The 26486-nt window shown below is 43.3% G+C and overlaps 1 protein-coding gene across 1 annotated transcript in view; it reads left to right on the top strand.

Moving 5' to 3' along the window:
- LOC124622120 overlaps window positions 1–26486 on the top strand; it is a 460208-nt gene that overhangs the window by 201150 nt on the left and 232572 nt on the right. The window contains exon 2 of the mRNA XM_047147731.1: window positions 3267–3368. The gene's annotated coding sequence lies outside the window, so the exon portion shown is untranslated. The remainder of the gene's footprint in view (window positions 1–3266; window positions 3369–26486) is intronic.

The following is a 26486-nucleotide window of genomic DNA, read 5'->3' as shown; positions in this document are numbered from 1 at the left end:
GGCGTCGACTGGCCCGACGGCCAACTTCGGCGTTTATCCCGCAGCCTCTGGAGGCTCTGATTCAAGATAGAGATGACTGTCTGATGTTTACAAGGTGTTGCGGCGTGGAGTTGCGTTCTACAGAAATTACAGTTCAGTACTTTGTTACACTACATAAATAGCATATGAAAAGGTTTGATTACTGATAATACTGGTAGCATTGGTAGGGAGAGAAACTTTAACCAATTAGTGAAGGAGAAATCGGAAACCGACGTCTTCCCTGTTTTGTTTTTTGTTTTCTTTTTGTATATATTGGGTACACAATTAAAACAGTACAACGTTCATTTTTAGTCTATTGCATAGTTACACCCACATGTAGGGGAAGGCGGGGCAAGATGGGGAAGCTAACTTTAAACCCTCACAAAAGGGACAAAAATAAACAAATTCAAGTAGGTTTACCTATCATTTGTTTACTTAACCATTGAATTACAATGGCATGCAATGAAACCTGCGAACTTGTCACATTTAGTTAGAAATATCTCGATTTGAAACATAAACTAGCATTTCCCCGTCTTACCCCATACGCGGGGTAAGATGGGGAACTAGCATGAATTCATCTCTAAAGCTTAAATAAGGACAGGAATAACGAAATCATGTGACGATAAGGTTTCGAAACATGGTTCAGCGAATTGAAGAATCAGGTATTACGTTTTATTTAGGCCTCTTACTTTCACATAGTACACTTTGTAACAGATCGAAAAACCGATCTACAGCAACTCGATTCAACCCCATTGCTCGTGCGATTGATGTGGCCTCTGGTTTTCGTATTGTTAAGGTAGGATTTCGTGCAAGAAACCCATTTAACCAATCTCTTCCAGCAGATTTGGCTGCAGTATTAAATAGATGTTTGATGTTGTTTCGTTCAGCTGGCTGAAAAGCAAGTTCACAAAGTTCTTTAAGTGTTAGGCCAAAATACTGTCCTCACATCTGTGTTAAGTAAAGTTCTGCCTCTTGTCCTGTGGTAAACACACTAGTGGTTGGTCCTAACCTTTTCACAACTGTATAGCCAGGATTAGCACGTTTCTTTGCCAGATGTCGTTCAATCGTTGTCTGTGGCACGTTGAATTGTCGAGCTTCCCTGAAAGAACCCATATGACCTTCTACAACAGCATTTACAGCGCCTTCCATTGACTCCAATGACCAATCTTGTCTAGACGTTTGTCGCCGATACTTGCAAACCATCTGAAATAAAACACGTGGAACGTACTATTGAGTCAGATCATTCCTGGTAATCTATATTATATAATAAATACCATGTTCCCAATAGTCAGTCGTTAAAGCATAGCAAGAATACTGACTTTGCACTTTTGTGTATTTTTATTCACCATATAGCCTAAAGCATAATTTGTAATTAATTAGGAAACATTGGAATAACCAATACCATTCTATTTACAATTGTATTCAACGTATAATGTATGTGTTCAAAACCCGCAGCGAGGTAATCACATGAGACGATAAGAACGTAATGGTTGGACAAATAGCAGGGGCAAGACGGGGAAGATCCCCATCTTGCCCCACCCCGTGTTGCCCCCTACCATGCTGTCAGGTTATGTTACGCCTACATGAACACTATTTAGTGAACATTGACTACTGACACAGCAGTTTACTGTTAATAAGACGTACTATTCAGTGCTATATATAGAGTCTGGACAAATGTTCACGAAACACATGTTTTAGGACCTCGAAAGGTGTAAAACATTGCAAATCAGTATAACAATTGTACGTAACTTGCTCACAAAAACCGCCGCGAAACTAAGGTTCAGCAATGTCAACACACTGGGAGCTGTGCATTGATGAAGTTGACGTAGCTATCCACAGACGGCAGCACTCTAACTGTAGCTTATAGCCCTTCCCCGTCTTACCTCACCTCCCCGTCTTACCCCGCCTTCTCCTAATATAAATTGCATTTTAATTATATTTGATGCTAGTACAGTTTACCTGCACAAAAAATAAGAAATCTAAATGATAATTGTTGTTCCTTTGTACTCAATGTAAAGTTCTTCATCAAGATCAAGGGAAGCAGCTTTTGAATATCGACACATGTTTTATAAAAGCTCCACTAAGTACTGAAGCGATGTTTTATATATTTGGTTCATTTGGCGTTTCTTTGTGAGAAAATTGCATTTTTAGTGCTATATGATCAATCGGTATTTTTTTATATTTTTATTACAGCGTCCCTCTCTTTCACGGTCCAGATCGACAATTTCCGAATAATTGACAGTTTCAATTTGCTGCAAATGCTGTTTATTTTTAAGTAGCAAACAGGTCAACTATTTAGAACAAAATATTCTATAGGTTACGCGGCAATTTCCGTATCCTCACTCAGTTTCTAGGTAGTTCACTGCTTGCGCATTCTAGGGGAACCTAGTATGGCACTCATTGCATACGCATCGAAATGCGGTAACGCTGAATAGGTTAGCAACACACCTAACCAACAGGTAATGCAGTTCTGCTCCTAACTGACCAAGCCAATTTGCAAAACTAGTTCAAAAAATGGTTCAAAATGGCTCTGAGCACTATGGGACTTAACATCTATGGTCATCAGTCCCCTAGAACTTAGAACTACTTAAACCTAACTAAGGACAGCACACAACACCCAGCCATCACGAGGCAGAGAAAATCCCTGACCCCGCCGGGAATCGAACCCGGGAACCTGGGCGTGGGAAGCGAGAACGCTACCGCACGACCGCGAGATGCGAGCAGCAAAACTAGTCTACGCTTGCTTGTAACAGCCTTTGGTAGCCTTCGGTACTAGAAACCCTGTTTCCGTACCATGACGTGGACCTGCTCATTCAGGTTACCATCAACATGAACCGGAGCATTTTATTACAACAATTTCTGTGACCGCTTTTATGATAAGTGTGCCGTAAATACTACCGTATTCCAAGACGACAATAGCCGTGTTCATAGGGCTGCTCACATCCCTTCCTAGAATGACAAACATTCACACATCACGCAGCACCTCGACTAGCCCATTCTAACCCCGCAGTTTGCTAGCACTACAGGGTCTACTCATTAAGGAGACGTTTAAGCCTGATGTAGCTTATCTGTAGAAACTTGCTGACTTTCCTCTCCGAACAGAGGCCACTCTCAAAGTGGTGTTTTAGTGTATTACCGAGATGACTCTTGGACTAACTAATTATTTCTTAGCACGAACACTGGAATTCTTTCTGTTTTGTAACCTCTTTTTTTCTTGTCTAACTGCTCTGTTATCTTCCTACTTCCAGGTGCCGAAACACGCCGTGAACGAGTGAGGAGAGTCGGTACCAGAGGCTCTTTGTCGCTCAGTCCTCGCAATTGCCGGCTGAAGAATCCAGTCCTGACCTACGGTAACTTAAAAGCCGCTTTTCCATCTGTTAACATGCCTATGCGTACTTTGTGAGAGGTAAAAGATCTTGCACCGTTATTGAAATATTTTGTTAAAAATTGTTTCTTGATGTCTTATGCTTAAATTAGTTGCATTCCAAGAGATTTTCAATATTTGCTACATTAATCTGCCGAGAAAAATCCTTGCGCCACAGGAATTTTTATTACCGCATTAAAGGTGGTGCTATCGACTGATCCGTAAACAGAAACAAATTTTACGTTTTATAAGAAGCAAATAAGAGCCCTGCTGTCTAAAATATCATTGAAAAACAAATTTAACTAAGAAGATATTTGAATTTAAATATCATTTTAAATACTTTTGTTCTTACAGTCATGTTTTAACATAGATCCTATTTTAAGACACTTGAATAAATTTGCGAGATTGTAAAAAAAATTGTGCTGCCAATTTCTCAAAAGGTCAATTGAAGATGGGCAGAGCTCGAAACGCGTAACGAATGATAAAATGGGTCTTCTCACTGCTACTTTTTGACCAACCAGTTACATTAAAGCCGTTTTCATCAGAGTGATTACAACGGTCACAAGCCTCTACTATGACTTTCAGTCACTTCTACAATAAAGAGAATTTTGGCCTGAGACTGACTGTTGTATGATACATGATTTTATACTATTTACTAGAGATCCTGTGATGTCTAAAATTCATACTTGAGAAATGATAGTACCACATCGACGTAGTCTGCGCCTGGCACCATGATCCAAATTCAACATAGAAAAGTTTAGTATTGGAACACGCCTTCCAGCATATTCAGAGTGAAATTACGGAAAATTTTTATCTAAAGAAAACGGGAGGTTTAACTCACTCACGTCACTGTGAAAGTCAGTCTTTGTTACTATATTATCTTTGCCAAGGGGCCCTTGACGTATAGTAATTTGAACACTGCACTTACCACTAAAATCCATTTTGCAGCTTTTCAGCATAAGAATAGCGTTTGAGATAGGACGCTAAAAATTAAGAAAAAAGATCTTTCAAAAATATGTTCATTTCATAGCGCATATATTGATGTATAGAACATATATGTTCGGTGAAATATAAGACATGTTGTTCTGTGTTAAGTGTATTAAAGTGCAGTGCTACGCCTCTTCATACAGCATTCTTCTATACACGTCACTGTATTTCACTCTGTGGAATTCAAACGCATATATTTTGTAGTGAAAGCCACCAAACCTATGTTCAGGATAGTGGAAATTAAAGTGTCCTGTGGTGCCTCTCCTGGTTATAGTCACTGTATTTCGGTCTGTGGAATTCAAACGTATATATTTTGCAACGGAAGCCATCAGACCTATGGTCGGGGCAGGGGGAACTGAAATGTCCCGTGGTGTCTCTCCTGGTCCCGCTGAGTACTTTTTTAAGTACTCACAATTAATACTTGATGGAATTAACTGTGACCGGGAAAACAAGAACTCTTCAGAAAATTTGCACTCTTTATTGCCTATTCGCTAATAACTTTCTCTTTTGTGTGATATAAAATCAAATACAGGAGACAAAACACCAACAAAGTTAACAGACAAGCAAGACAGTACACATTTCTTCAATGCTTAGGTCCCAGCATATTTTTCTCATTAATCTAGTAGCTACAGTTTTAAACGGCGTGCTTTCCTTTCTGTGAAACAATCTATTACCTCAAAGTTAGTCAAACATTTTGCTATACGAAATATCAAAATGTCTTTGTCTAATACTGAAGAAACTGTTAATATGGATGGTACCCGAAACTGGTGTGGTTTCTCGATTTGATTACGTCTATTTTGTCACTGTCTGATAGATTGTCTAGCAGAATCTCGCACAACGCAAATACCACAGTTAAGATGACGTGATACACAACGAACGCAGTTCATTGTCAGCATCATTTCCCGAAACGTGTCGTTTCTGTGAGTTGCAACAGCCAAATGCCATTGTACCGTGCACCCACAAACTCTCCGTAGCGGCGAGCCTACCGTGTCTTACCTTGCGAGGCACGTAATGCTGGCGGCACACTCAAGTCTCGCCTGCACGTGCTCCGTGGACCTGTAGCGTTAGGGTGGACGCAGAAGTGTTGCCTGTGCGTTGCAGTTGTTAGTGGTGTTATTGTCCAGTTCTTGTGGAAACTGAGTGTAATGAGAATGCTTACCATTGCAGAGAGAGCGTTTTTAGTGGAAGAGATTTACCGTGCAGAAGGAAACTTCACGGAGTTTGTGAGGTGACAACTTCGATTGCGTTTTTCTGCTTCGAGGTGCCCATATCGTGACATTGTACGTGATTTTATTTTCAAATTCCAGACAGCAGGTTTAGTTCATGATGCACCACGAACTGGTAGGCCTATAATTTTAACAGAACGGAAGCTTGACGACATTTCGGAACCCATGTTGCGGAATCCAACAAAATCAGTGAGGTGGTTATGGCATGCGAAACGAACAACGTTTTGTGAATAATTTCAGATATTTGCCAACCGCCATAGAGCTGGTTTTTTATATCGAACCTTTTTCACTAATAAGGCTTTGTTTCACCTATTAGTTCCCAAAATTCATCGATTTGGTCATCAGAAAATCCACATGGCTTAAGAGAAGCGTCACTGCAGGCAGAGAAAATCGGAGTGTGTTTTACCACAACGCGACATCAAATTGTAGCGGAGATCTTTTTCGATAATACCGTCACTTCCGATATATATTGTTCCCTGGTAATTTATCCATTTATTGCCCTGCTGAGTGAAAATGAGATCAATTATTCGTTTTTCCAACAGGATAACGGCACTGCTCATTCGACATACCCGCCCCTACGACTATTAGAAGAAATCTTTGGAAAAATTATGAAAGGTCTCTGGCCTCACCAGATCTGTCTCCGTCCGACTGTTTCCTTAGGGGGCCGGCTAAAAAAATTGTGAATGAAAATAACCCAAAGGCAATAGATCAACTGAAGAAAGCGATGATTGATTATGTGCTTACCATTACACGTGAAAAGCTGTTACAGGTGTTCGCATACGTATAAATGTAAATATGTTGAAATGTGCATTCAAGAAAAGGGAAAACATTTTCAGCACCTGCTGTGATACATACACTCCTGGAAATGGAAAAAAGAACACATTGACACCGGTGTGTCAGACCCACCATACTTGCTCCGGACACTGCGAGAGGGCTTTACAAGCAATGATCACACGCACGGCACAGCGGACACACCAGGAACCGCGGTGTTGGCCGTCGAATGGCGCTAGCTGCGCAGCATTTGTGCACCGCCGCCGTCAGTGTCAGCCAGTTTGCCGTGGCATACGGAGCTCCATCGCAGTCTTTAACACTGGTAGCATGCCGCGACAGCGTGGACGTGAACCGTATGTGCAGTTGACGGACTTTGAGCGAGGGCGTATAGTGGGCATGCGGGAGGCCGGGTGGACGTACCGCCGAATTGCTCAACACGTGGGGTGTGAGGTCTCCACAGTACATCGATGTTGTCGCCAGTGGTCGGCGGAAGGTGCACGTGCCCGTCGACCTGGGACCGGACCGGACCGCAGCGACGCACGGATGCACGCCAAGACCGTAGGATCCTACGCAGTGCCGTAGAGGACCGCACCGCCACTTCCCAGCAAATTAGGGACACTGTTGCTCCTGGGGTATCGGCGAGGACCATTCGTAACCGTCTCCATGAAGCTGGGCTACGGTCCCGCACACCGTTAGGCCGTCTTCCGCTCACGCCCCAACATCGTGCAGCCCGCCTCCAGTGGTGTCGCGACAGGCGTGAATGGAGGAACGAATGGAGACGTGTCGTCTTCAGCGATGAGAGTCGCTTCTGCCTTGGTGCCAATGATGGTCGTATGCGTGTTTGGCGCCGTGCAGGTGAGCGCCACAATCAGGACTGCATACGACCGAGGCACACAGGGCCAACACCCGGCATCATGGTGTGGGGAGCGATCTCCTACACTGGCCGTACACCACTGGTGATCGTCGAGGGGACACTGAGTAGTGCACGGTACATCCAAACCGTCATCGAACCCATCGTTCTACCATTCCTAGACCGGCAAGGGAACTTGCTGTTCCAACAGGACAATGCACGTCCGCATGTATCCCGTGCCACCCAACGTGCTCTAGAAGGTGTAAGTCAACTACCCTGGCCAGCAAGATCTCCGGATCTGTCCCCCATTGAGCATGTTTGGGACTGGATGAAGCGTCGTCTCACGCGGTCTGCACGTCCAGCACGAACGCTGGTCCAACTGAGGCGCCAGGTGGGAATGGCATGGCAAGCCGTTCCACAGGACTACATCCAGCGTCTCTACGATCGTCTCCATGGGAGAATAGCAGCCTGCATTGCTGCGAAAGGTGGATATACACTGTACTAGTGCCGACATTGTGCATGCTCTGTTGCCTGTGTCTATGTGCCTGTGGTTCTGTCAGTGTGATCATGTGATGTATCTGACCCCAGGAATGTGTCAATAAAGTTTCCCCTTCCTGGGACAATGAATTCACGGTGTTCTTATTTCAATGTCCAGGAGTGTAGTTTCAATTGTAGTAACGTTCAACCCCACCTCCCAACAAAACCGCAGCCACTATAATCCGTTCACCATAAGAATAAACCTGATGTAAGCATTACACTATGTATTCTTTCGCGTTTGCTAGAACCTCAATGGATTTCCGTTTCACGTGGGACTGCAGCCAAGCTGTCTCGAGTGCTGTCAAGTACGATAATAAGGGTACGTTTTGTGCTGTGCGTTACTCGCACATCGACTTAGCAATAATACGGAGCAACAGCTTTACCGGCGCTTTTAACTAGGGTAGCACTTTCCGGTCAGCTGGTACAGCTAGCCTGCAGTGACTTGGCCAGCTGCAGTTCACACGTAAAAAGAGACGAGCAGAAGAGCAATACAGCTTCGAGGGTCATTTAATTTTTAAGCAGAATGAAGTATTACAATGCAAATCTCCCATAATACGCTCCTTAGACGACTAGACGAAAACCGCAACACATTATCGTTTATAGCTAACGTACTATTGTAAGTAAAAGCAAGAGTGATGAAAATTCCTGACTTAACCACCCGCTAATTTTTTGCATAAGCTGTGTATAACGTAAAAGAGTATTGAAGGATCTCACCGTATACTTAAACACTGAACAGTCTTTCATAAAACATCGATAATTAAGAATTTGTATTTGAAATGGGAACAGGAATTTTACGTTCAAGATGTAATTAGAAAGAAGAAGTCTTGCATTATTCATAAAAAATGATGATGAGTTTTATAATTACGAGACGTAGGTATTTCAAATTGAACTAAGAAAATAAATTCTACTGGGGAGATTTGAACCAACGTTGCTTCACTCTCTATTACGCAACCGACTGCGCTACACGTTCAACGCGGTATAGTTTATCAGCTGCATTATATACAACGCTTGTAATACTTCAGAGCCGAATATATCCGTAAATTTATGAAAAACATTAAGAAGAGCCTATTTCTCGGCACTTTTTAACCGTGTTCCACGCGTGTGTTTGTCTAGGGAACAGAAAGCGGCCTCAGCCATTGTCATACTACGCGTTAACAGCGCGACAATCAGAGCACAACGCTGCCGTGACTGCGACTGTACACGATGTTTGAAATAAAAACTACGTAGCTAAAGCGTGATTAAGAAAAACGTTGATTGCTGTTAATACTCGTACATTTGAATATTTTAAAGTTCCATTTAACGTAACTAAGCGATGTTTTGTTTTCTTGTGGTCTTCAGTCCAGAGACAGGTTTGATGCAGCTCTCCATGCTGCTCTACCATGTGCAAGCTTCTTCATCACCCAGTACCTACTGCAATCTACATCCTTCTGAATCTGCGTAGTGTATTCATCTCTTGGTCTCCCTCTACGTTTTTTACACTCCACGTTGTCCTCCAATACTAAATTGGTGATCCCTTGATGCCTCAGAACATATCCTACCAACCGATCCCTTCTCCTAGTCAAGGTGTGCCTCAAATTTCTCTTCTCCCTAATTCTATTCAGCAACGGCCCTGCCGCAGTGGATACATCGGTTCCCGTCAGATCACCGAAGTTAAGCGCTGTCGGGCGTGGCCGGCACTTGGATGGGTGACCAACCCGGCCGCCATGTGCTATTGCCATTTTTCGGGGTGCACTCAGCCTCGTGATGCCAACTGAGGAGCTACTCGACCGAATAGTGGCGGCTCCGGTCAAAGAAAACCATCCTAACAACCGGGAGAGCAGTGTGCTGACCACACGCCCCTCGTATCCGCATCCTCAGCTGAGGATGACAAGGCGGTCGGATGGTTCCGATGGGCCAGTTGTGCCCTGATGACGGAGTGAGTACTTATTCTATTCAATACCTCCTTATTACTTATGTGATCTACCCATCTAATCTTTAGCATTCTTCTGTAGCACCACAATTCGAAAGCTTCTATTCTCTTCTTGTCCAAACTATTTATCGTCCACGTTTCACTTAAATACATGGCTACACTCCTTACAAGTACTTTCAGAAACGACTTACTGACACTTAAATCTATACTAGATGTTAACAAATTTCTCTTCTTCAGACACGCTTTCCCTACCATTGCTAGTCTACATTTTATATCCTCTCTACTTCGACCATCATCAGTTAGTTTGCTTCCAGAATAGCAAAACTCATTTACTACTTTAAGGGTCTCATTTCCTAATCTAATTCCCTCAGCATCACCCGATTTAATTCGACTACGTTCCATTATCATCGTTTTGCTTTCGTTGATGTTCATCTTAGTAATAAGATAAGATAAGTAATAACTTAGTAATAAGATATCTAATACATAAGTAAGACCTACTTCCAAGAGCGTAACAACGCCATTGTATGTGTGCTACGGCTTCTGATCTATCATCGCATTTGAGTTTGCTCACATCAGGTTTAATGTTACGATGAAAGGATTATAGCAGTGATTTCCGAACCCCTGGCAAAAATGTGCTGCCAACTTAACGTGCCCCGCAAGGCGAAATACGCGGAGCTCGCCACACAAGAACAAACATATGACACCGTGCTAGCAGACGACTAGTACAAGGTGTATTCGGAAAGTAAGGTCCGATCAGGCGGCCATGTCTTTAGTGTGCCTGTCGTTTGCTTCTCGTTGCTCCTTTCAGTTCAGAACGCAAAGTGATCACGTAGCAATACTTAGAACAACAGTGTCTCCTGCCAAGTATGCGGATATGACGAGAGATATCGCCTGAAGCTATGCAGCCCACATAACGTAAATGTCATGCGTTTCTTTCTTCAAGACAAATTTCAGCCGCATTTTGCAGTGTTTTCGAGGGAAAGTATTTGATCAACAACGAACAGCCCTTAATTGGCTCCCTCCATCGTTCATCTCTGCTACATGAACCGCTAGCTACAAAGACAACATTTTAGTACAAACACCGAAAGGCAGACTAACGTAGAGAACCGGTGGAAAGCACAGGCGGCTGCTTTCTGTGACGAGGGTACTGGAAAGTTTGTACAACGCTGTGACAAATATCTAAGGTGGGGCAGCAACTAGGGAGGTACCTGGAAGGTGTGGCCAACTGTTGAGCACAAAAAATTTTTTGGTGTTCACTATGGTTTTCATTTCGCGACCGATCGGACCTTGCTTTCCGAACATCCCTCTTATTGGCTTGATTGGTTCCCTCGTATTTCCCGAATTAAGGTGCAAAACATGGCGGCCAAGTTTTCAATTGGCTTCAAATATGGCGGCGGCATGGGCAGTCTGTGCTGTTTATGCAGATCGTCGGTGGCCACCTTGAAGAAATGCGCCGTGGCAGGCCAGCAGGATGCAGGCCACACCTGCCGCCTGGCGCTGCTGCCTTTGTGCCAGGCCTACCTGAACGCCTTGACGCCACAAAGGAGCCGGTTGCAACGGCAGCGGCAGCGGCTGCAGCTGTCGCTGCGGTGAGCTGTGCCCCCCCCCCCCCCCCCCACCCCTTGCCCGCGCTCTCCTACAGTTGCCTGCGCGGTCGTCGGCGACCTCTCGCGGGATGGGATGCTGCGCGCAGCTCGTGCTCGCCGAACACCTGGCCCACCGGCTCCGCTCCGATTCACCGGAAGCAACCGGAGCCACTGCGGCGTCGCCGCTGATTCCCCGTCCTGTCCACGGAGCACTTACAGCCCGGAAATGTCTTCTTGAAGGGGCTGCTTCGTTTATACTCTTCTTTCGTCGTTAGTCCTCGGAACAGCGCCATAGAAACTTGTTATGGCGCGTCCACTCCGCGCCAGCTACAGTGAGTCCAAAAAGTATTCGTCTACTTGTATTTTTTTCTTTTTTAATTTAAGCATATGTCACGCGAAAGGAACATAAAATGTGAACATCCAGTCACATGCAATGAACCTTGGAAAGTCATTTTTATTGATGGACAAGGAAATAAATACATCTATAGCGATAGCAAATTTGACAAAATGGATAATTTATTCAAGGGCTATTTCAAAAAGTATTAGGCCATCATTTTTCTTTAATTTACTGTATGAAAATATGATTTCTATTACAAAACTTAATACTTAATGGGTTTTCCCTTTGTAGCTATTACTGCTTGTAGTCGTCTGGGCATCGACAAGATCAAGTTTGCCGTCAGAGAGGCTGGAATTTTGTCCCATCTACATCTACATTTGTACTCCGCAAGCTACCCAACGGTGTGTGGCGGAGGGCACTTTAAGTGCCACTGTCATTACCTCCCTCTCCTGTTCCAGTCGCGTATGGTTCACGGGAAGAACGACTGCCGGAATGCCTCCGTGCGCGCTCGAATCTCTCTAATTTTACATTCGTGATCTCCTCGGAAAGTATAAGTAGGGGGAAGCAATATATTCGATACCTCATCCTGAAACGCATCCTCTCGAAGCCTGGACAGCAAGCTACACCGCGATGCACAGCGCTTCTCTTGCAGAGTCTGCCACTTGAGTTTGCTAAACTTCTCCGTAACGCTATCACGCTTACCAAATAACACTGTGACGAAACGCGCCGCTCTTCTTTGGATCTTCTCTGTCTCCTCTGTCAACCCGACCTGGCACGGACCCCACTCTGATGAGCAATACTGAAGTATAGGTCGAACGAGTGTTTTCTAAGCCACCTCCTTTGCTGATGGACTACATTTTCTAAGGACTCTCCCAATGAATCTCAACCTGGGATCCGCCTTACCAACTATTAATTTTATATGATCATTTCACTTCAAATCATTCCGTACGCATACTCCCAGATATTTTACGGAAGTAACTGCTACCAGAGTTTGTTCCGCTATCATATATTCATACAATAAAGGATCCTTCTCTATATGTACTCGCAATACATTACATTTGTCTATGTTAAGGGTCAGTTGCACTCCCTGCACCAAGTGCCTATCCGCTGCAGATCTTCCTGCATTTCGCTACAATTTTCTAATGCTGCAACGTATCTGTATACTACAGCATCATCCGTGAAAAGCCGCATGGAACTTCCGACACTATCTACTAGGTCATTTATATATATTGTGGAAAGCAATGGTCCCATAACACTCCCCTGTGGCACGCCAGAGGTTACTTTAACGTCTGTAGACGTCTCTCCATTGAGTACAACATGCGGTGTTCTGTTTGCTAAAAGCTCTTCAATCCAGCCACACAGCTGGTCTGATATTCCGTAGGCTCTTATTTTGTTTATCAGGCGACAGTGCGGAACTGTATCGAACGCCTTCCGGCAGGCAAGGAAAATGGCATCTACCTGGGAGCCTGTATCTAATATTTTCTGGGTCTTATGAACAAATAAAGCGAGTTGGGTCTCACACGATCGCTGTTTCCGGAATCTATGTTGATTCCTACAGAGTAGATTCTGGTTTTCAAAAAATGACGTGATACGCGAGCAAAAAACATGTTCTAAAATTCTACAAAAGATCGATGTCAGAGATATAGGCCTATAGTTTTGCGCATCTGCTCGACAACCCTTCTTGAAAACTGGGACTACCTGTGCTCTTTTTCAATCATTTGGAACCTTCCGTTCCTCTAGAGACTTGCGGTATACGGCTGGTAGAAAGGGCGCAAGTTCTTTGGCGTACTCTGTGTAGAATCGAATTTGTATCCCGTCAGGTTCAGTCGCCTTTCCTCTGTTGAGGAATTTCAGTTGCCTTTCTATTCCTTGGACACTTATTTCGATGTCAGCCATTTTTTTGTTCGTGCGAGGATTTAGAGAAGGAACTGCAGTGCGGTCTTCCTCTGTGAAACAGCTTTGGAAAAAGGTGTTTAGTATTTCAGCTTTACGCGTGTCGTCCTCTGTTTCAATGCCATTCGTCTTGAAGTGCTTCTTTTAGGTTTCTCTTGTCATAAATGTGTCTTCTCCTGATGCTATATTCCAGTACTTTCCAAAGTTGTTCAATAGAATTAATGTTTGGGCTCTGAGGAAGGGTGTTAAGTTGTTTTCGGGTATTGCACACGAGTCACAGCCTTGTATATAGAGTCGTATGCTTTGGGTTGTTATCTTTTTGAAAAATGTAATTTTCTTGGAGACCTAATTTTTCGGCACTAGGATTTAGATTGTCCTTTAAATTATTGATATACATATGGTGATCCATTGTACCTTCTATGAAATGTAATTTTCCAACACCTGCGGCACTCATACAGCCCCACACCATCAGGGAGCCACCACTGTGTTTAACTGTTGGCACAACATTGCGTGGCAACATCTCCTCATTCTTCTTACGCCACACCATTCGCCTGCCATCCGACCAGATTACGTTACATTTACTCTCATCAGAAAATATTACTCTATTTTAGAAATCTTCCTTTTTAAATCTCTGTTCCATCGCAAAAAAAGACGTGTCTTTCGATTCTGTTCACTGACCTAAAATTTCTTGTGCGCTACCCTACCGTGATATCCATACGTTTTTTAGGTATATCTGATTGTGTTGCCACATACCTTCTTTCCCCTAGACTCTAAGAGTAAGTTTCCTTTCGATCAGCGTCGTCTCACTATCCTTACGGCCCATGGCGCTAATTGTACTGTATCGGCGCCTTTCAGAACTACAACAGGCGATAGAGTGGGGCCGCGCACGGTTAACTCTAGTGTGTGCCGTGGGTCAGCGTTATAGTTGAATCACTGCTCGCAGAATTTCGGCATCTTCGTCTGGTGGACGAATACTTTATGAACTACCTCTTCTATTACATTTTCTATTTTGTTAGCCTTGCTGCCGATTTGGATGTGTTTCTTTCAGTGCTTTTCAACAAAAATACCGAGGTACTTGGCCGGCCGGAGTGGCCGTGCGGTTCTAGGCGCTACAGTCTGGAGCCGATAGACCGCTACGGTCGCAGGTTCGAATCCTACCTCGGGCATGGATGTGTGTGATGTCCTTAGGTTAGTTAGGTTTAATTAGTTCTAAGTTCTAGGCGACTGATGACCTCAAAAGTTAAGTCGCATTGTGCTCAGAGCCATTTGAACCATTTGAACCGAGGTACTTCTTACATGACTGCCTCTTTAGATTTGGTATACATTTCTTTCCGTGATACACAGGCTTTGTTTTCTAAAAGATATGCAGCTAGACGAATACTTTTTGGACTCACTGTCTGTGGAAGCTTCACGACCCTCACAATATATCTGTCGCATGGCCACTGCGCTTGCGCAGAGAGCTGCCGTTCAGAGCTAATACATTTGGTTATCAACAGTTTCCCATGTGCGTCCTTTGTGATCTCAGTAACAGTTCTATCGTGCCTTGCGTTGTACCGTGCTTTTATTACTAGTGCGCTGTAACTGCAGTTGTAATTATGTCGCCTATTAGTACTTCAAAAATGAAAGGTAGAAGACTGAATGGTCAGTCTCGAGAGATTGAAGATAACGTTTTAGTGGTTATGGAAGATGGGTTCTCCCAGGTAAGGAACTTTGCTGTGCAAAAGTTCAGCAGACGGCTCAAGTGGCCACAGGAGTTTAGCGTCGCACTATCCACAAAATTAAAAGGCAAGGCAAGCCATTAAATCTGGCTGAGGAAGGAAATTTGTAGCTCTATATAAAACATATAAACGCAGAACAGTTATAGGCGTTGATAGACACTGATAGTTTTGAACAGGCCGTTGTTAGGAGAATAACTTACATCATATTTACGATCGTGAAACGATCATTTTATCGTCACACATTATTAGGAAATACTGGAGTGATAATAACGTAAAAGCTCTCCTCAAATCGACATCAAAGGGGCAACGCCTAATAAAAACTCACGCAGAATGTGAGAATGGCCTTACTCCTAATACGCTTTTCACATGGAAATCGAATCAATCAACAGGGGATTATCTCGACGGCATGAGCCACCAAAATTACAAAAAGCTGTTTATAGAAAAGGTGATCCCAGTTTAAAACCTAACTCTGTACTAATTTTCGACATTGTTCCATAACACGAAGGTAAAATAAAGCTCCAACGTTTAATTCTACTAAAGACACGTCGTACAGTGGCTAACAAAGCATGACAAGCTGAAACCTTTTCTGTATGGGCTAGTTCTAAGAACAAATCCAAGGACCGTCAAGTATTCCGTCGACAAGAGTCTTCAAACTGTTGGTCACGTTGCTTTACTGTTTCGTCCTTGCCACTCGCAGTTAAATCCAATAGAGAATACTTGGTCTTCTGTGAAATGTTGCGTAGCTTAAAGAAATGTTCTCTGCAACGTAACGTCTCTGAAACATTAATGCCAGGAGAAATTTAATTCAGTGACTAAAGAAGATTGGATTCTGTGTGCGAACACTCTTAAAAAACTGCGCGAGAATACCTACAGCAGGAAAATTCTTTCGACGAGGAAGCAGATAAAATAATAATACTTTTAGGTGGCATAGATAGCGCTAGCGTAAGTGATTACAGTGACTGTCACTGTGAAGGTGATGGACGACAGGAAGGAGTAATTTTACTGCCTGATAGTGACTGAAGGTCAATGTTTTCTACTCAGCGCGCATAAGCTCGTACCGAAGCCCGCGGCCGTTCTCGCCATAACGTCACCCATGTTTACAGATATCCGGTGCAGAGTGAAGGCCAACTAACGACAGAGATTGGATTTGGCCAACGTTGGTCGCCATTGTACAGGAGTTCGGCTTTACACTATGTGAAGGATATGCGGCCAAAGGATATGGTCATGTGGAATTGCAGTTGGAACAGATAACTTGCTAACGTTGCTCAAGTTTTTTTATGGTTATAATCTAGCGTTTTAGTTACAATTTCACCGACCGATATTGTGGGAGAAGAAAAGGAGTTTAGGAACTGCCGCAAGTGCAGCATTTATTTTACCGCTAGAAGGTGATAATCGTAAAAGAAGAAGAAAAAACGACGCTGGTGGATGTCCTCCCTTTTAAAAAGTGAAAAGTAGCGTCGTGGGGAAATATTAATGCCCGAACGTAAAGCTGAATTGGTATGTGAGCTATAGGATATTTTTTTCCTTAATGAAAGCTGTAGATTTCGAATCTTTATTGAGTTGTGTAGGTTGAATTGTGTAGGCCCTAAAACTTCCAGAGATAACATCTCATTTAGGAGAGCTGTACACGCTGTACAAAGTTAGTAATCAGTCCCAGTTTTGTTTGTTTCACTTTATTGTTCGAGGTGAAAATATGTCAATAAAGACAGTATTATCTTTTTCACATACCACTTTTTAACAGCTATTTCACTCCAAGCGTCTAGTGTCTTCAGTTTGTTCTTATAATCGCAGTTCGTAGGAGCCCATAGACATTCCCATTCACAATGAAACTCAATAAATCTTTAATGATATCTCCATATTCCACTCTATGCTCCAGTATTTTTAAAAACAATAAATACATTACTAGCGAAAAAAGGCATTGCCAGTAGGGGAAGAGCGACTGTTGAAATTAAGTTTTTCAGAGCAGCAACAAGTCGCAATCAGTATATTTTGTTTTATTATTACCGGTCGTGTACACGATAAAAGATTGTCAACTGAGCAACTATTCTGCGGTTTCTTCATTTTTAAAAATCAATATTTTTTATTGACTGGTTTCTCTCTTTAATTCAACAGCCAACTACTATGCTGTAAACTGTAAATTTCAGAGTTTATGGAGATGCTCTTGTTACATAAAAGAGCAAAACTGGCCAATGGAACATACGAAGTTCGATTTGTGGCTGTCCTGAAAAGTTAAAAAGACATCCGTACTACAGTGGTGAATTTATACGTGGAAACCAGCAGTAGGGCCTCTTGGGATCCACGTTCCTGAAGGTCCTGTTTCATGGACCTCCAGTTGCTGAAATTTACCAGGTCGATAGGAGGTCAACCGACCAAACGACTCCTAACAGCAGGCACAATGCTGATCGGTCGTTAACGGTTCTCGTTGAAATCGGATTGGGACCGAGGATACGCCAACAGCCTGAACGTGACCACTGGACAACACCCCAGCCGACTCACTGGCAACCCACCACGGCGCCTCTTTGAGAGAAACGTGACCAGTGAAACGTGACATCGTATAATTTACAAGCAGAAGACAGAAGACGACATACTGTACGGCTAAATCAGAGCATCAACAGATTAACGGTCTCTCGAAAATGCGCCATTTTAGCTACGATTTGTTAAAATGACAGGAAAATAAATATCGGTAGGTAAAGACATCCTGTAGTTGCTTTTTTTAATTTTATAACTTGTGTGTTACGCAACTATACCATTTAATGCTATAGCACGGTGGTGATCCATCAAAAGCGTGTCTTTCTGTTACAAGTTGCACATTAAACGCCAAATAGTCACATTTGCAGATACGATGTTTGCAGGCCTGCCTGCTTACTATTTGGTAATTTTGCGTAACTGAAACTGTTATTTTCGAAGTGTGCCCGTTTCCTATCTGGTAACTTTACTTAATTGAAACTGTTATTTGTGAAGGCATGCGTGTTTTCTGTTTGGTATTATGTAATGTCGTGTGACGAGGGCCTCCCGTCGGGTAGACTGTTCGCCTGGTGCAAGTCTTTCGATTTGACGCCACTTCGGCGACTTGCGCGTCGATGGGGATGAAATGATGATGATTAGGACAACACAACACCCAGTCCCTGATGAGAGAAAATCTCCGACCCAGCCGGGAACCGAACCCGGGCCCTTAGAATTGACAATCTTTCGCGCTGACCACTCAGCTACCGGGGGCGGACTTCTGTTTGGTAAGACTACTTAACTCAAGGTAATTTCATTGGAAATCTGCCTGTTCCCTTTTTGGTAATCTTACTTAACTGAAGCGGTTACCATTGAAGGCCCGCCTGTTTTCTATTTGGTAATTTTACTTTAATGAAGCTGCCCCTCAAGTTTCCCTTCCGTTCATTAGTAAGATTACAGATAGTATTGAGAAAATATTGAGCAAGTATTGAAACTATCTTCACACCCATCAGGAAGATCGGCAAAAGATATATGACATCGTTTGGCTGCACCGGGTGCATATAAAATTCCTTCTAGTTGTGCACTGGTTTATACTGGTACCACGAAAAAAAGTGGTAACATCCGTCCAGTTGAATACAAGAAGAGTTGCCGCCTGGGACATACGGATAAATCGGACGTAGCGAAACATTTTTACCAAGAGGATGATCATGAAATAAAATATCGAAAACATCGCGTTACCATGTGCGCATCTGTAGAGAGGCTTTTGAGATTTATAAATATCGCAATAAATTTCAGAGGAAATGACTAAACTCCGTCCGAACAGGCCTTGGGAGGCCCAACGGGCTGACCGGCCACCGTGTCATCCCCAGCCCACAGGCGTCACTGGTTGCGGATGTGGGGGGACGTGTATTCATCACACCGTTCTTCCGGCCGTATGTCAGTTTACGAGACCGGAGCCGCGACCTCTCAATCAAGTAGCTCCTCAGTTTGCCTCACAAGGGATGAGTGCACCCCGCAGCGCTCGGCAGACCGTACGGTCAGCCGTCCAAGTGCTAGCCCAGCCCGACAACGCTTAACTTCGGTGATCTAGCGGGAACCGATGTTACCACTTCGGCAAGGCCGTTAGCTTTAGAGGAAATAGATAGGTTCTAAATTAGATAAATTTTGGATCTCAACGACGTACCATAAGAATAACGATAGACTTTTGTCAATCGAGTCGACATCACGTGATGGACTGTGGTACCCTCTGCACTGACTTTATATTCAGTGCTCCCTCGAGGTTTGATTGCAGCTCGCCGCTTTATCACTGAAGATGTCTCCCGCAGTCGGAGATGAAACGTTGGGGCAGACTTTTATGCATCGACCACGGCCTATCAGCCTGGAAGTAGAAAGTGTGACGTCAGTACTGATAGTGAAAACCTGCATTGTATGGTCAGTTAACGGATCCCTCAAAATAGCCTTAATATATTATAAAGTATTTAAAATATAGAACTCTTAATATCTAAAAACGCTCTCAACACATAATCTCACCGAGCGAGGTGGCGCAGTGGTTAGCACACTGGACTCGCATTCGGGAGGACGACGGTTCAATCCCGCGTCCGGCCATCCTGATTTAGGTTTTCCGTGATTTCCCTAAATCGCTCCAGGCAAATGCCGGGATGGTTCCTTTGAAAGGGCACGGCCAACTTCCTTTCCCATCCTTCCCTAATCCGATGAGACCAATGACCTCGCTGTTTGGTCTCTTCCCCCAAATAACCTAACCCTAACCTACCCTAACACATAATCTCATGTCTCAGACAAATAAAAGCAGTAGAAACTGCTTGAAGTAATCTCTGGTGCGCGTTTCTTCATGCGATTCTAAAGTCGGCAACCAGATTGAAACAGCGACAAAGAAACATCTTATGTACCTAGGCACACTATACTCCAGGTACAACACTCTCCTCTGCTTATTTTGCAGGAAAAACCATTTCTAGGATAATAGATTTAGGTTAATTTTTAATGGTCTTACAAAGTGTCCAAGGCTAGGAAACTAAAGTTTGAGATATTTGTGTGGGGGAGAGAGGGAGGCGACAGGCGCCCAATTATACGTTGCTTTGTGGAAAAATGTTTTACAACAGGCAGTGTACGCAAGACGATACGACGAACAGGATGCACTTTGGACGTTATTTGTGATACGGTCGAGAGGAATATGCTGATGACACATAGGCAACATTCAGAAAAGATTCCATTTCAGTTTAGCACTTGCTATTATCTCTTACAGCTTGGAAATAAAGGCCAGCTTGGAATTTAAATTGGCACTGTGACAATTTAATTTCAATGTGACAGGATGAATTCTCAGCTGATTTAGTTAATTAAATCTCTGATTGTCAAGAGATGGGAACCGTCGAAGTGATGAAGTGTTCCCAGAAATCTACTACTGCTCAACGAAAAATGTGATTATGAATGTGTGACTCTTTCACTGATATTCGCAGATAGTAAATGGTTTGAATTTCATGGCCATCGACTTTTAATAACCTCTCACGTTATTAAGGGTTTTTATAAGTAGAATTTACGCCGCAAAGATTTTCGATTACCTGCTAAGTAACAGTGAGAAACACACATTCAGGGAATATTTCAGAACTTTTTTCAATTATTTCGTTCTTAATCTCCTTGCTTCTCGCTTGAGCCATCAGTGTTGCACCCTAGATATGGTCGCAGCTATTCCACCGATGTTAAAATACACCGTGTTTGATAGTTCGGTCGGAAGAAGATTTCCCTAGATCGCTGGTTCGAGTCCAGCCAGTAGAACTATGTTAAATTATTTGTAAAACAAATAGGCAGTCCTCTTATATGATAACCAAATCACAATTACATAACTTCACCACACCGATTAGAAACAGAGTGTTATTGCCTCTTTCTTGGCGTTTGCATCCACTTACATTTGCAGTAGCTGTCCACACACGTGAAGTTCGAAAAGATATTTTCTAGTTTATGTAACCACGCACTTTGTACTTTTACCAGAAACAGTGTTTTTTTTTTTATCTTCGTACTGTCCAGCTAGGATCCTCAATGTTTAAGCTTGAAGCTCAAACATTTTACAAACTACACAAGCAGGAGTTAAGTCTGCTTCAGACAGCCGGCCGGAGTGGCCGTGCGGTTCTAGGCGCTGTAGTCTGGAGCCGAGCGACCGCTACGGTCGCAGGTTCCAATCCTGCCTCGAGCATGGATGTGTGTGATGTCCTTAGGTTAGTTAGGTTTAATTAGTTGTAAGTTCTAGGCGACTAATGACCTCAGAAGTTAAGTCGCATAGTGCTCAGAGCCATTTGAACCATTTTTTTTTTCTTCTTTTGACACTAACCTTAGTTTACACTCACAAACAGCATAGCCCTTACTTTGCGTTACCTGTATGTTGTACACGCTTCATATCTCTCTGCATCGAAACCTCATCGTCCTACACCTCGTTGTACTGTGGGCGTATGGTGATAGCTTCACTACTAGCACTGCTTTCCAAAGAAGGTAATTGTTTGTGAGCTAAGTAAATGCATTTATCCTACAATGTCCATTTCTCAGCCTAACATTGATGTGAAGCTATATATAATACGTACCACATTGAAACAACTGCTACATTGAGTTCTTGCTAACGATATTTTCGTATTTCACGCAAAACTTTAAAAAAAACGTTACCCATCAACCATTCTAAACTGTCCTTCTCATCCGTAGTCATAAGCGCTATACGTTATGCTGCGCACAGCGTGCTACAGGAAGCACAACTGCTGAGTTTCTTATATAACAGCACTCAGCACTAAGATTTGCCAAGAATAATTTTATTGTTCTTTGGGTCGTAGTTCATGACTAATAGTCGCCCATCTAGATGTAAGATACGGACCATGTCGAAATGTTCTGCAGTTATTTAGTTTGGAACGAGTGTAATCATGGTACAGGGAGCAGTGAAAAGAAGTCTGTTGTTGTACATATCACCGCTCTAAATGAAAGGATCAGAAACACATCACCTTCCGTAAGGTTTCCGCTATCAGCGTTCACAAAATTCCTTCTATTGTTACTTGAAAGTTGTAAATGCGTTTTTCATCCCTGAATGGCGAAACCATTTGCAGAAAAATACGTAAAAACCTAGTAACTTCTGTTAACATTCTTGTAACACACGTATAGCTTCGTCTCACTCTTAGTCTGTGATGTCACCAGAGCTTCAGTGGACAACAGCGCGTTTTCCGTCACGTGACCAAATCTCGATATTTAATGATTTTTAAGCTTTAATTACATAAAAATAACAGATATTTTGTGAGAATACTGACTGTAAATGCGAGTTGAATGTTATATCACTCAGTATAAAAGTCTGAACCAAATTCTTAAACCGAGTGACTGCTACGGTCGCAGGTTCGAATCCTGCCTTGGGCATGGATACGTATGATGTCCATAGATTAGTTAGGTTTAAGTAGTTCTAAGTTCTAGGCGACTGATAACCTCCGATGTTAGGTCCCTTAGTGCTCAGAGTCATTTGAACCATTTGAACCATATTTTTAACATACGAAAATAGCCTATCACCGAGAAGTTACGGTGCACTCTGGTGATTTTCTTTGTTACAACGTGGTCTAGAGACAACATCTGTATAACATCAAACAAGGAAGAATCGTCTGAAGTGTTGCTCAGGAATTTGGTATTTCTCACAGCATTGTTTCACGTGCAAAGGGAGCGTTGAGAACCAAGGCACTGCTGCCCGAATGAGAGGAAATGATCGACCAGGGTCAACTCAACAACAGATGACAGCTACGCTGTGCAGTACGCAAGAAGGAACTAAGGTCAAAAAGCGGGTGCATCACAGTCACGCCTAACGAGACTGCAAAGCCCCAAGTCTCAGGTTTCACAGTTGCACGGCGACCACACGGAATGGTCTCCTTGCTTAACGACACCGTGTCCCGTTGACACCAGCACATCGGTAACACCGTTTGCGAGCGTGTGAGGAGCTTATGGACTGGACAAAAAAAGTAGTAGGTCCACGTGCTGTTCTCGGATGAGAGCAGGTTCAGACTGAGTAGTGATTCTGGACATATCCTCATACAGCGGGAGGTGATAACACGTACCTCACTCAGTAACATTGTCGCACATGACGGATGATTGCTTTCCTTCCCCATCCTTTCCTAATCCGAGCTTTGCTCCGCCTCTAATGACCTCATCGTCGACGGGACGTTAAACACCAATCTCCTCCTCCTCGTCGAACGATTTTTTGGTGGACCGGTTTTATGGTGTCGGGAGGCACAATGTTGCATGGACATACTGACCAGCAAATCGTTGAACACCACACACTCTCCGGCCTCCGTTCTTGTGACACTGCACCCCTTCCCCATGTGCGTCTTTCCAGGGTGCATTCGTTTTTTACGTATGACAATGTACGATCACTTCGAACAGCGCACGAGAGGATATTCGGCGAAAGGAATGGCCTGTCCGTGCCCCGTCTCCCCCCCCCCCCCCCCCCCCTACTTAAATCCTATCGAGCACATATAGAATGCGTTGAAGAGACGTATTGGAGCGTGTCCACATGCACCTACGACCAGCCAACAGTTGTCACTCACGCTGGCGTGGAACGGAGCGCCCTACCACAATAACTCCTCCGCAACATTCTGACCAGCGTGCTAGCACTTTGCAGGGCATGCATACCTGTCCGTGGTGATTAAACATCCTATTGAGAACCGTGGCCCGCCTTTCGCAATGTTCAGGAACCATCATAAATTACGGTAACTTCAATTTAATTATTGTCTTTGAACAAAATCGTTATTTCTACTCATCGCCTTCCACAATTTTTCCAGTACTGCACTGTAGCAGTCCTTTCAATAATGCACTACGACAGAGATTTCTATTTACGGTCCAAATTCCGTTGAGTTATTTTACTTTGCAGTGACATGTCATGCGGCAGTGAGTTTCGTCCTTAAGTTTTGCACATCTCTATCGTTGACAATAATTATCAATTATTGATAAACATTATCAAAATAATCACAGTGAGTCAAAAAGCTTAGTATTCACACGAATGTACATAACCCGATGATGGTGACATACCTCATATATTGAAGGTGTGTGCTGAACGACCTTTCAGACTGTTACTTGTCCGTCGCAAGCCAGCTCTTCCAAGCGAGACATGCGGACGCATTCTTCCATTCACCTCAAGAGAAGAGCATTGTTCTGTGGCATCCTTGAAGGACGCAACGTGTTATGCTTTCACTAAAATTTGTAAGAGATGAAGCTGTCACCAAGTCGAAGGTTAGTTTGAACACCACAGCCCTTTACTAGGCATGGTCTTACTGGAAGTGGTATGGTCTTGACTTTCTCTAACTGTTGAACTGACTTCCTCAGCCAGTTACAGGAAGACGACGGCGTTACAGGTCGCCTACCACTGCTTCCGCTACCAAATGTACCCCAATGAAGGAGATGCCATACTGTGTGGCCTTGGAAGGATGTGAGTAGAGGCTATTTGTGCGACAGTGAATCAACCGGTAACCCTGAACATGAATTAATCGAAGCTAACCATGAAGATCTATGTGCACAAGAAGTGCGGTACAATGCTAATAATAATGGGAAGGTCCCAAATTTGACTTCTTACTTGCGATATATTCTGCATTCGGGATTTAAATCTGTATCTATATTACTATGTAAAGACAAGTTGTAGTTTTACGTTGTTACCAAAAATCTCGAAAAGTTCGTCACCCATTTACCTTAAATTTTTACACAGTGTTCTACTAAATGCCGAAAGGAGACAGGCCACATATTTTGTAAATATATATTGTACGTAAATATATATTGTACGTAAATATATATGTAAGTGTAAAAAGAGGAAACGTTGTTAAAAAAATCTTTACCGACTCACTACAAATGTTTGTACAATACTCTAATAAGCATGCTATATGTTTTTAAATAACAATGTGCGTACAGTAGCAGTGTGTAGATGCTTCCAGTTTTGAGGTGGTAGGGCCTGCTTGAGAGGCTTTCCTTGAAGTTCTTGGCGTTGGCTTCCGTTGTGCAAATGTTGATATTCGAGGTCTCTCTTGGAGTAATCTTCGGGTTATTTTAGTCCCCTCATAGTTCAAACTTTTTCTCCTCTGGGTGCGACTCTTGATTTATGGGCTTTCTAAGATGGTTCCGTTTCGAGAGGGGTTTCACATTAACCTTGTTCGTTGACTTTCACTCCATCAAGTAAGACTGGTGCCATCAGGTTCCATTGTAAGCACATATTGCGTCTCAGATCAATTAAGGCAAGTCAGGAGCGTTTTCATTATCACCACTCTTCGCACCATTCTCCATGACCTTCGTTCTTGTGTCTCCGGTCGCTGTTTGTATAGGTGCAGGGCTTTCTTCCACATTTGTTTCACAGGGAGCAAAAAAATCATGGGGGGGGGGGGGGGTGACGTTGGGCAAATGTGGTAAATCACTGTGACCCGGAACCCAGCAGTTGCATTGTTTCGTATCAGGTCTCTTGGCTACACATTTTAGAAAATATTTCTGAATGATACTTCTGTTATTCTCTAGTTAGGATTGTTTTGCCCTAATAAGGCGAGGGTGGCGTTACTGGTCTACACACAACTTTTCAGCTTTACCGCACATGTTTCTGCCATTTTTAAGATGCTCATCTTAAAACAACTCCAAAGTTTCACATCTGCTATAAGTAAGCTTGAGAAGAATTACGAGCTGACAAAGCGGCCACAAAAATTAATTACTCCAGATCGTCGGAAAACTTATCTTAGTATCGAAGCAAACCCGAAAACCAAAGATTTACGGCTGCAGCTGAGTAACGTTATTCATGATACCGCTCCTTCTCTTTTGTATTTAAAACACTATAACCGGTCATGTAGATCCTGCCATTTGACAGATTTGATTGGAAGTTTATAAAATAAAGTGGGTGGGTCTCATTTGGGACTAAGGCCTTATTTGGCTCACCGAATAAACTAATGCAGTATCACGGAACCCACAACTTAACGTGGACTGCGCCCCACCAGAATATGGTACGCTCGAACCGCGGCTTTTGATCTGAAGTCTGCCACACCCTCTGAGCCAGTACGTCACACCATTTAACAATCATATTTCCTCTATGAAATCCTTGACTTCTCTTTAGTGACACTCTCTTTCCAGGAACATTGTCTTTACTGCACGCTCTTCCCCGTAGCATTCGGCGTATTCGCCATGTACAATCAACGTTTAATGTGTGTCGGTAAGCTGAAATGCACTTTATTCGAAACTGTATGGCAACGGAAGCAACCCGCTCTAATGAATTCGGAGCTGATGCTCTATAAAGTCTAACAAAAAATTGTAAAGGGAAAGTTGAAAACAAAAATGCGCGCGCCATTATAAAACGGGCTGCCGTTTCCCT

The sequence above is a fragment of the Schistocerca americana genome, chromosome 7 (genome assembly GCF_021461395.2).
Source record: "Schistocerca americana isolate TAMUIC-IGC-003095 chromosome 7, iqSchAmer2.1, whole genome shotgun sequence".
NCBI classification, from domain to species: domain Eukaryota; kingdom Metazoa; phylum Arthropoda; class Insecta; order Orthoptera; family Acrididae; genus Schistocerca; species Schistocerca americana.
This window is presented reverse-complemented; position numbering and strand designations above follow the sequence as displayed.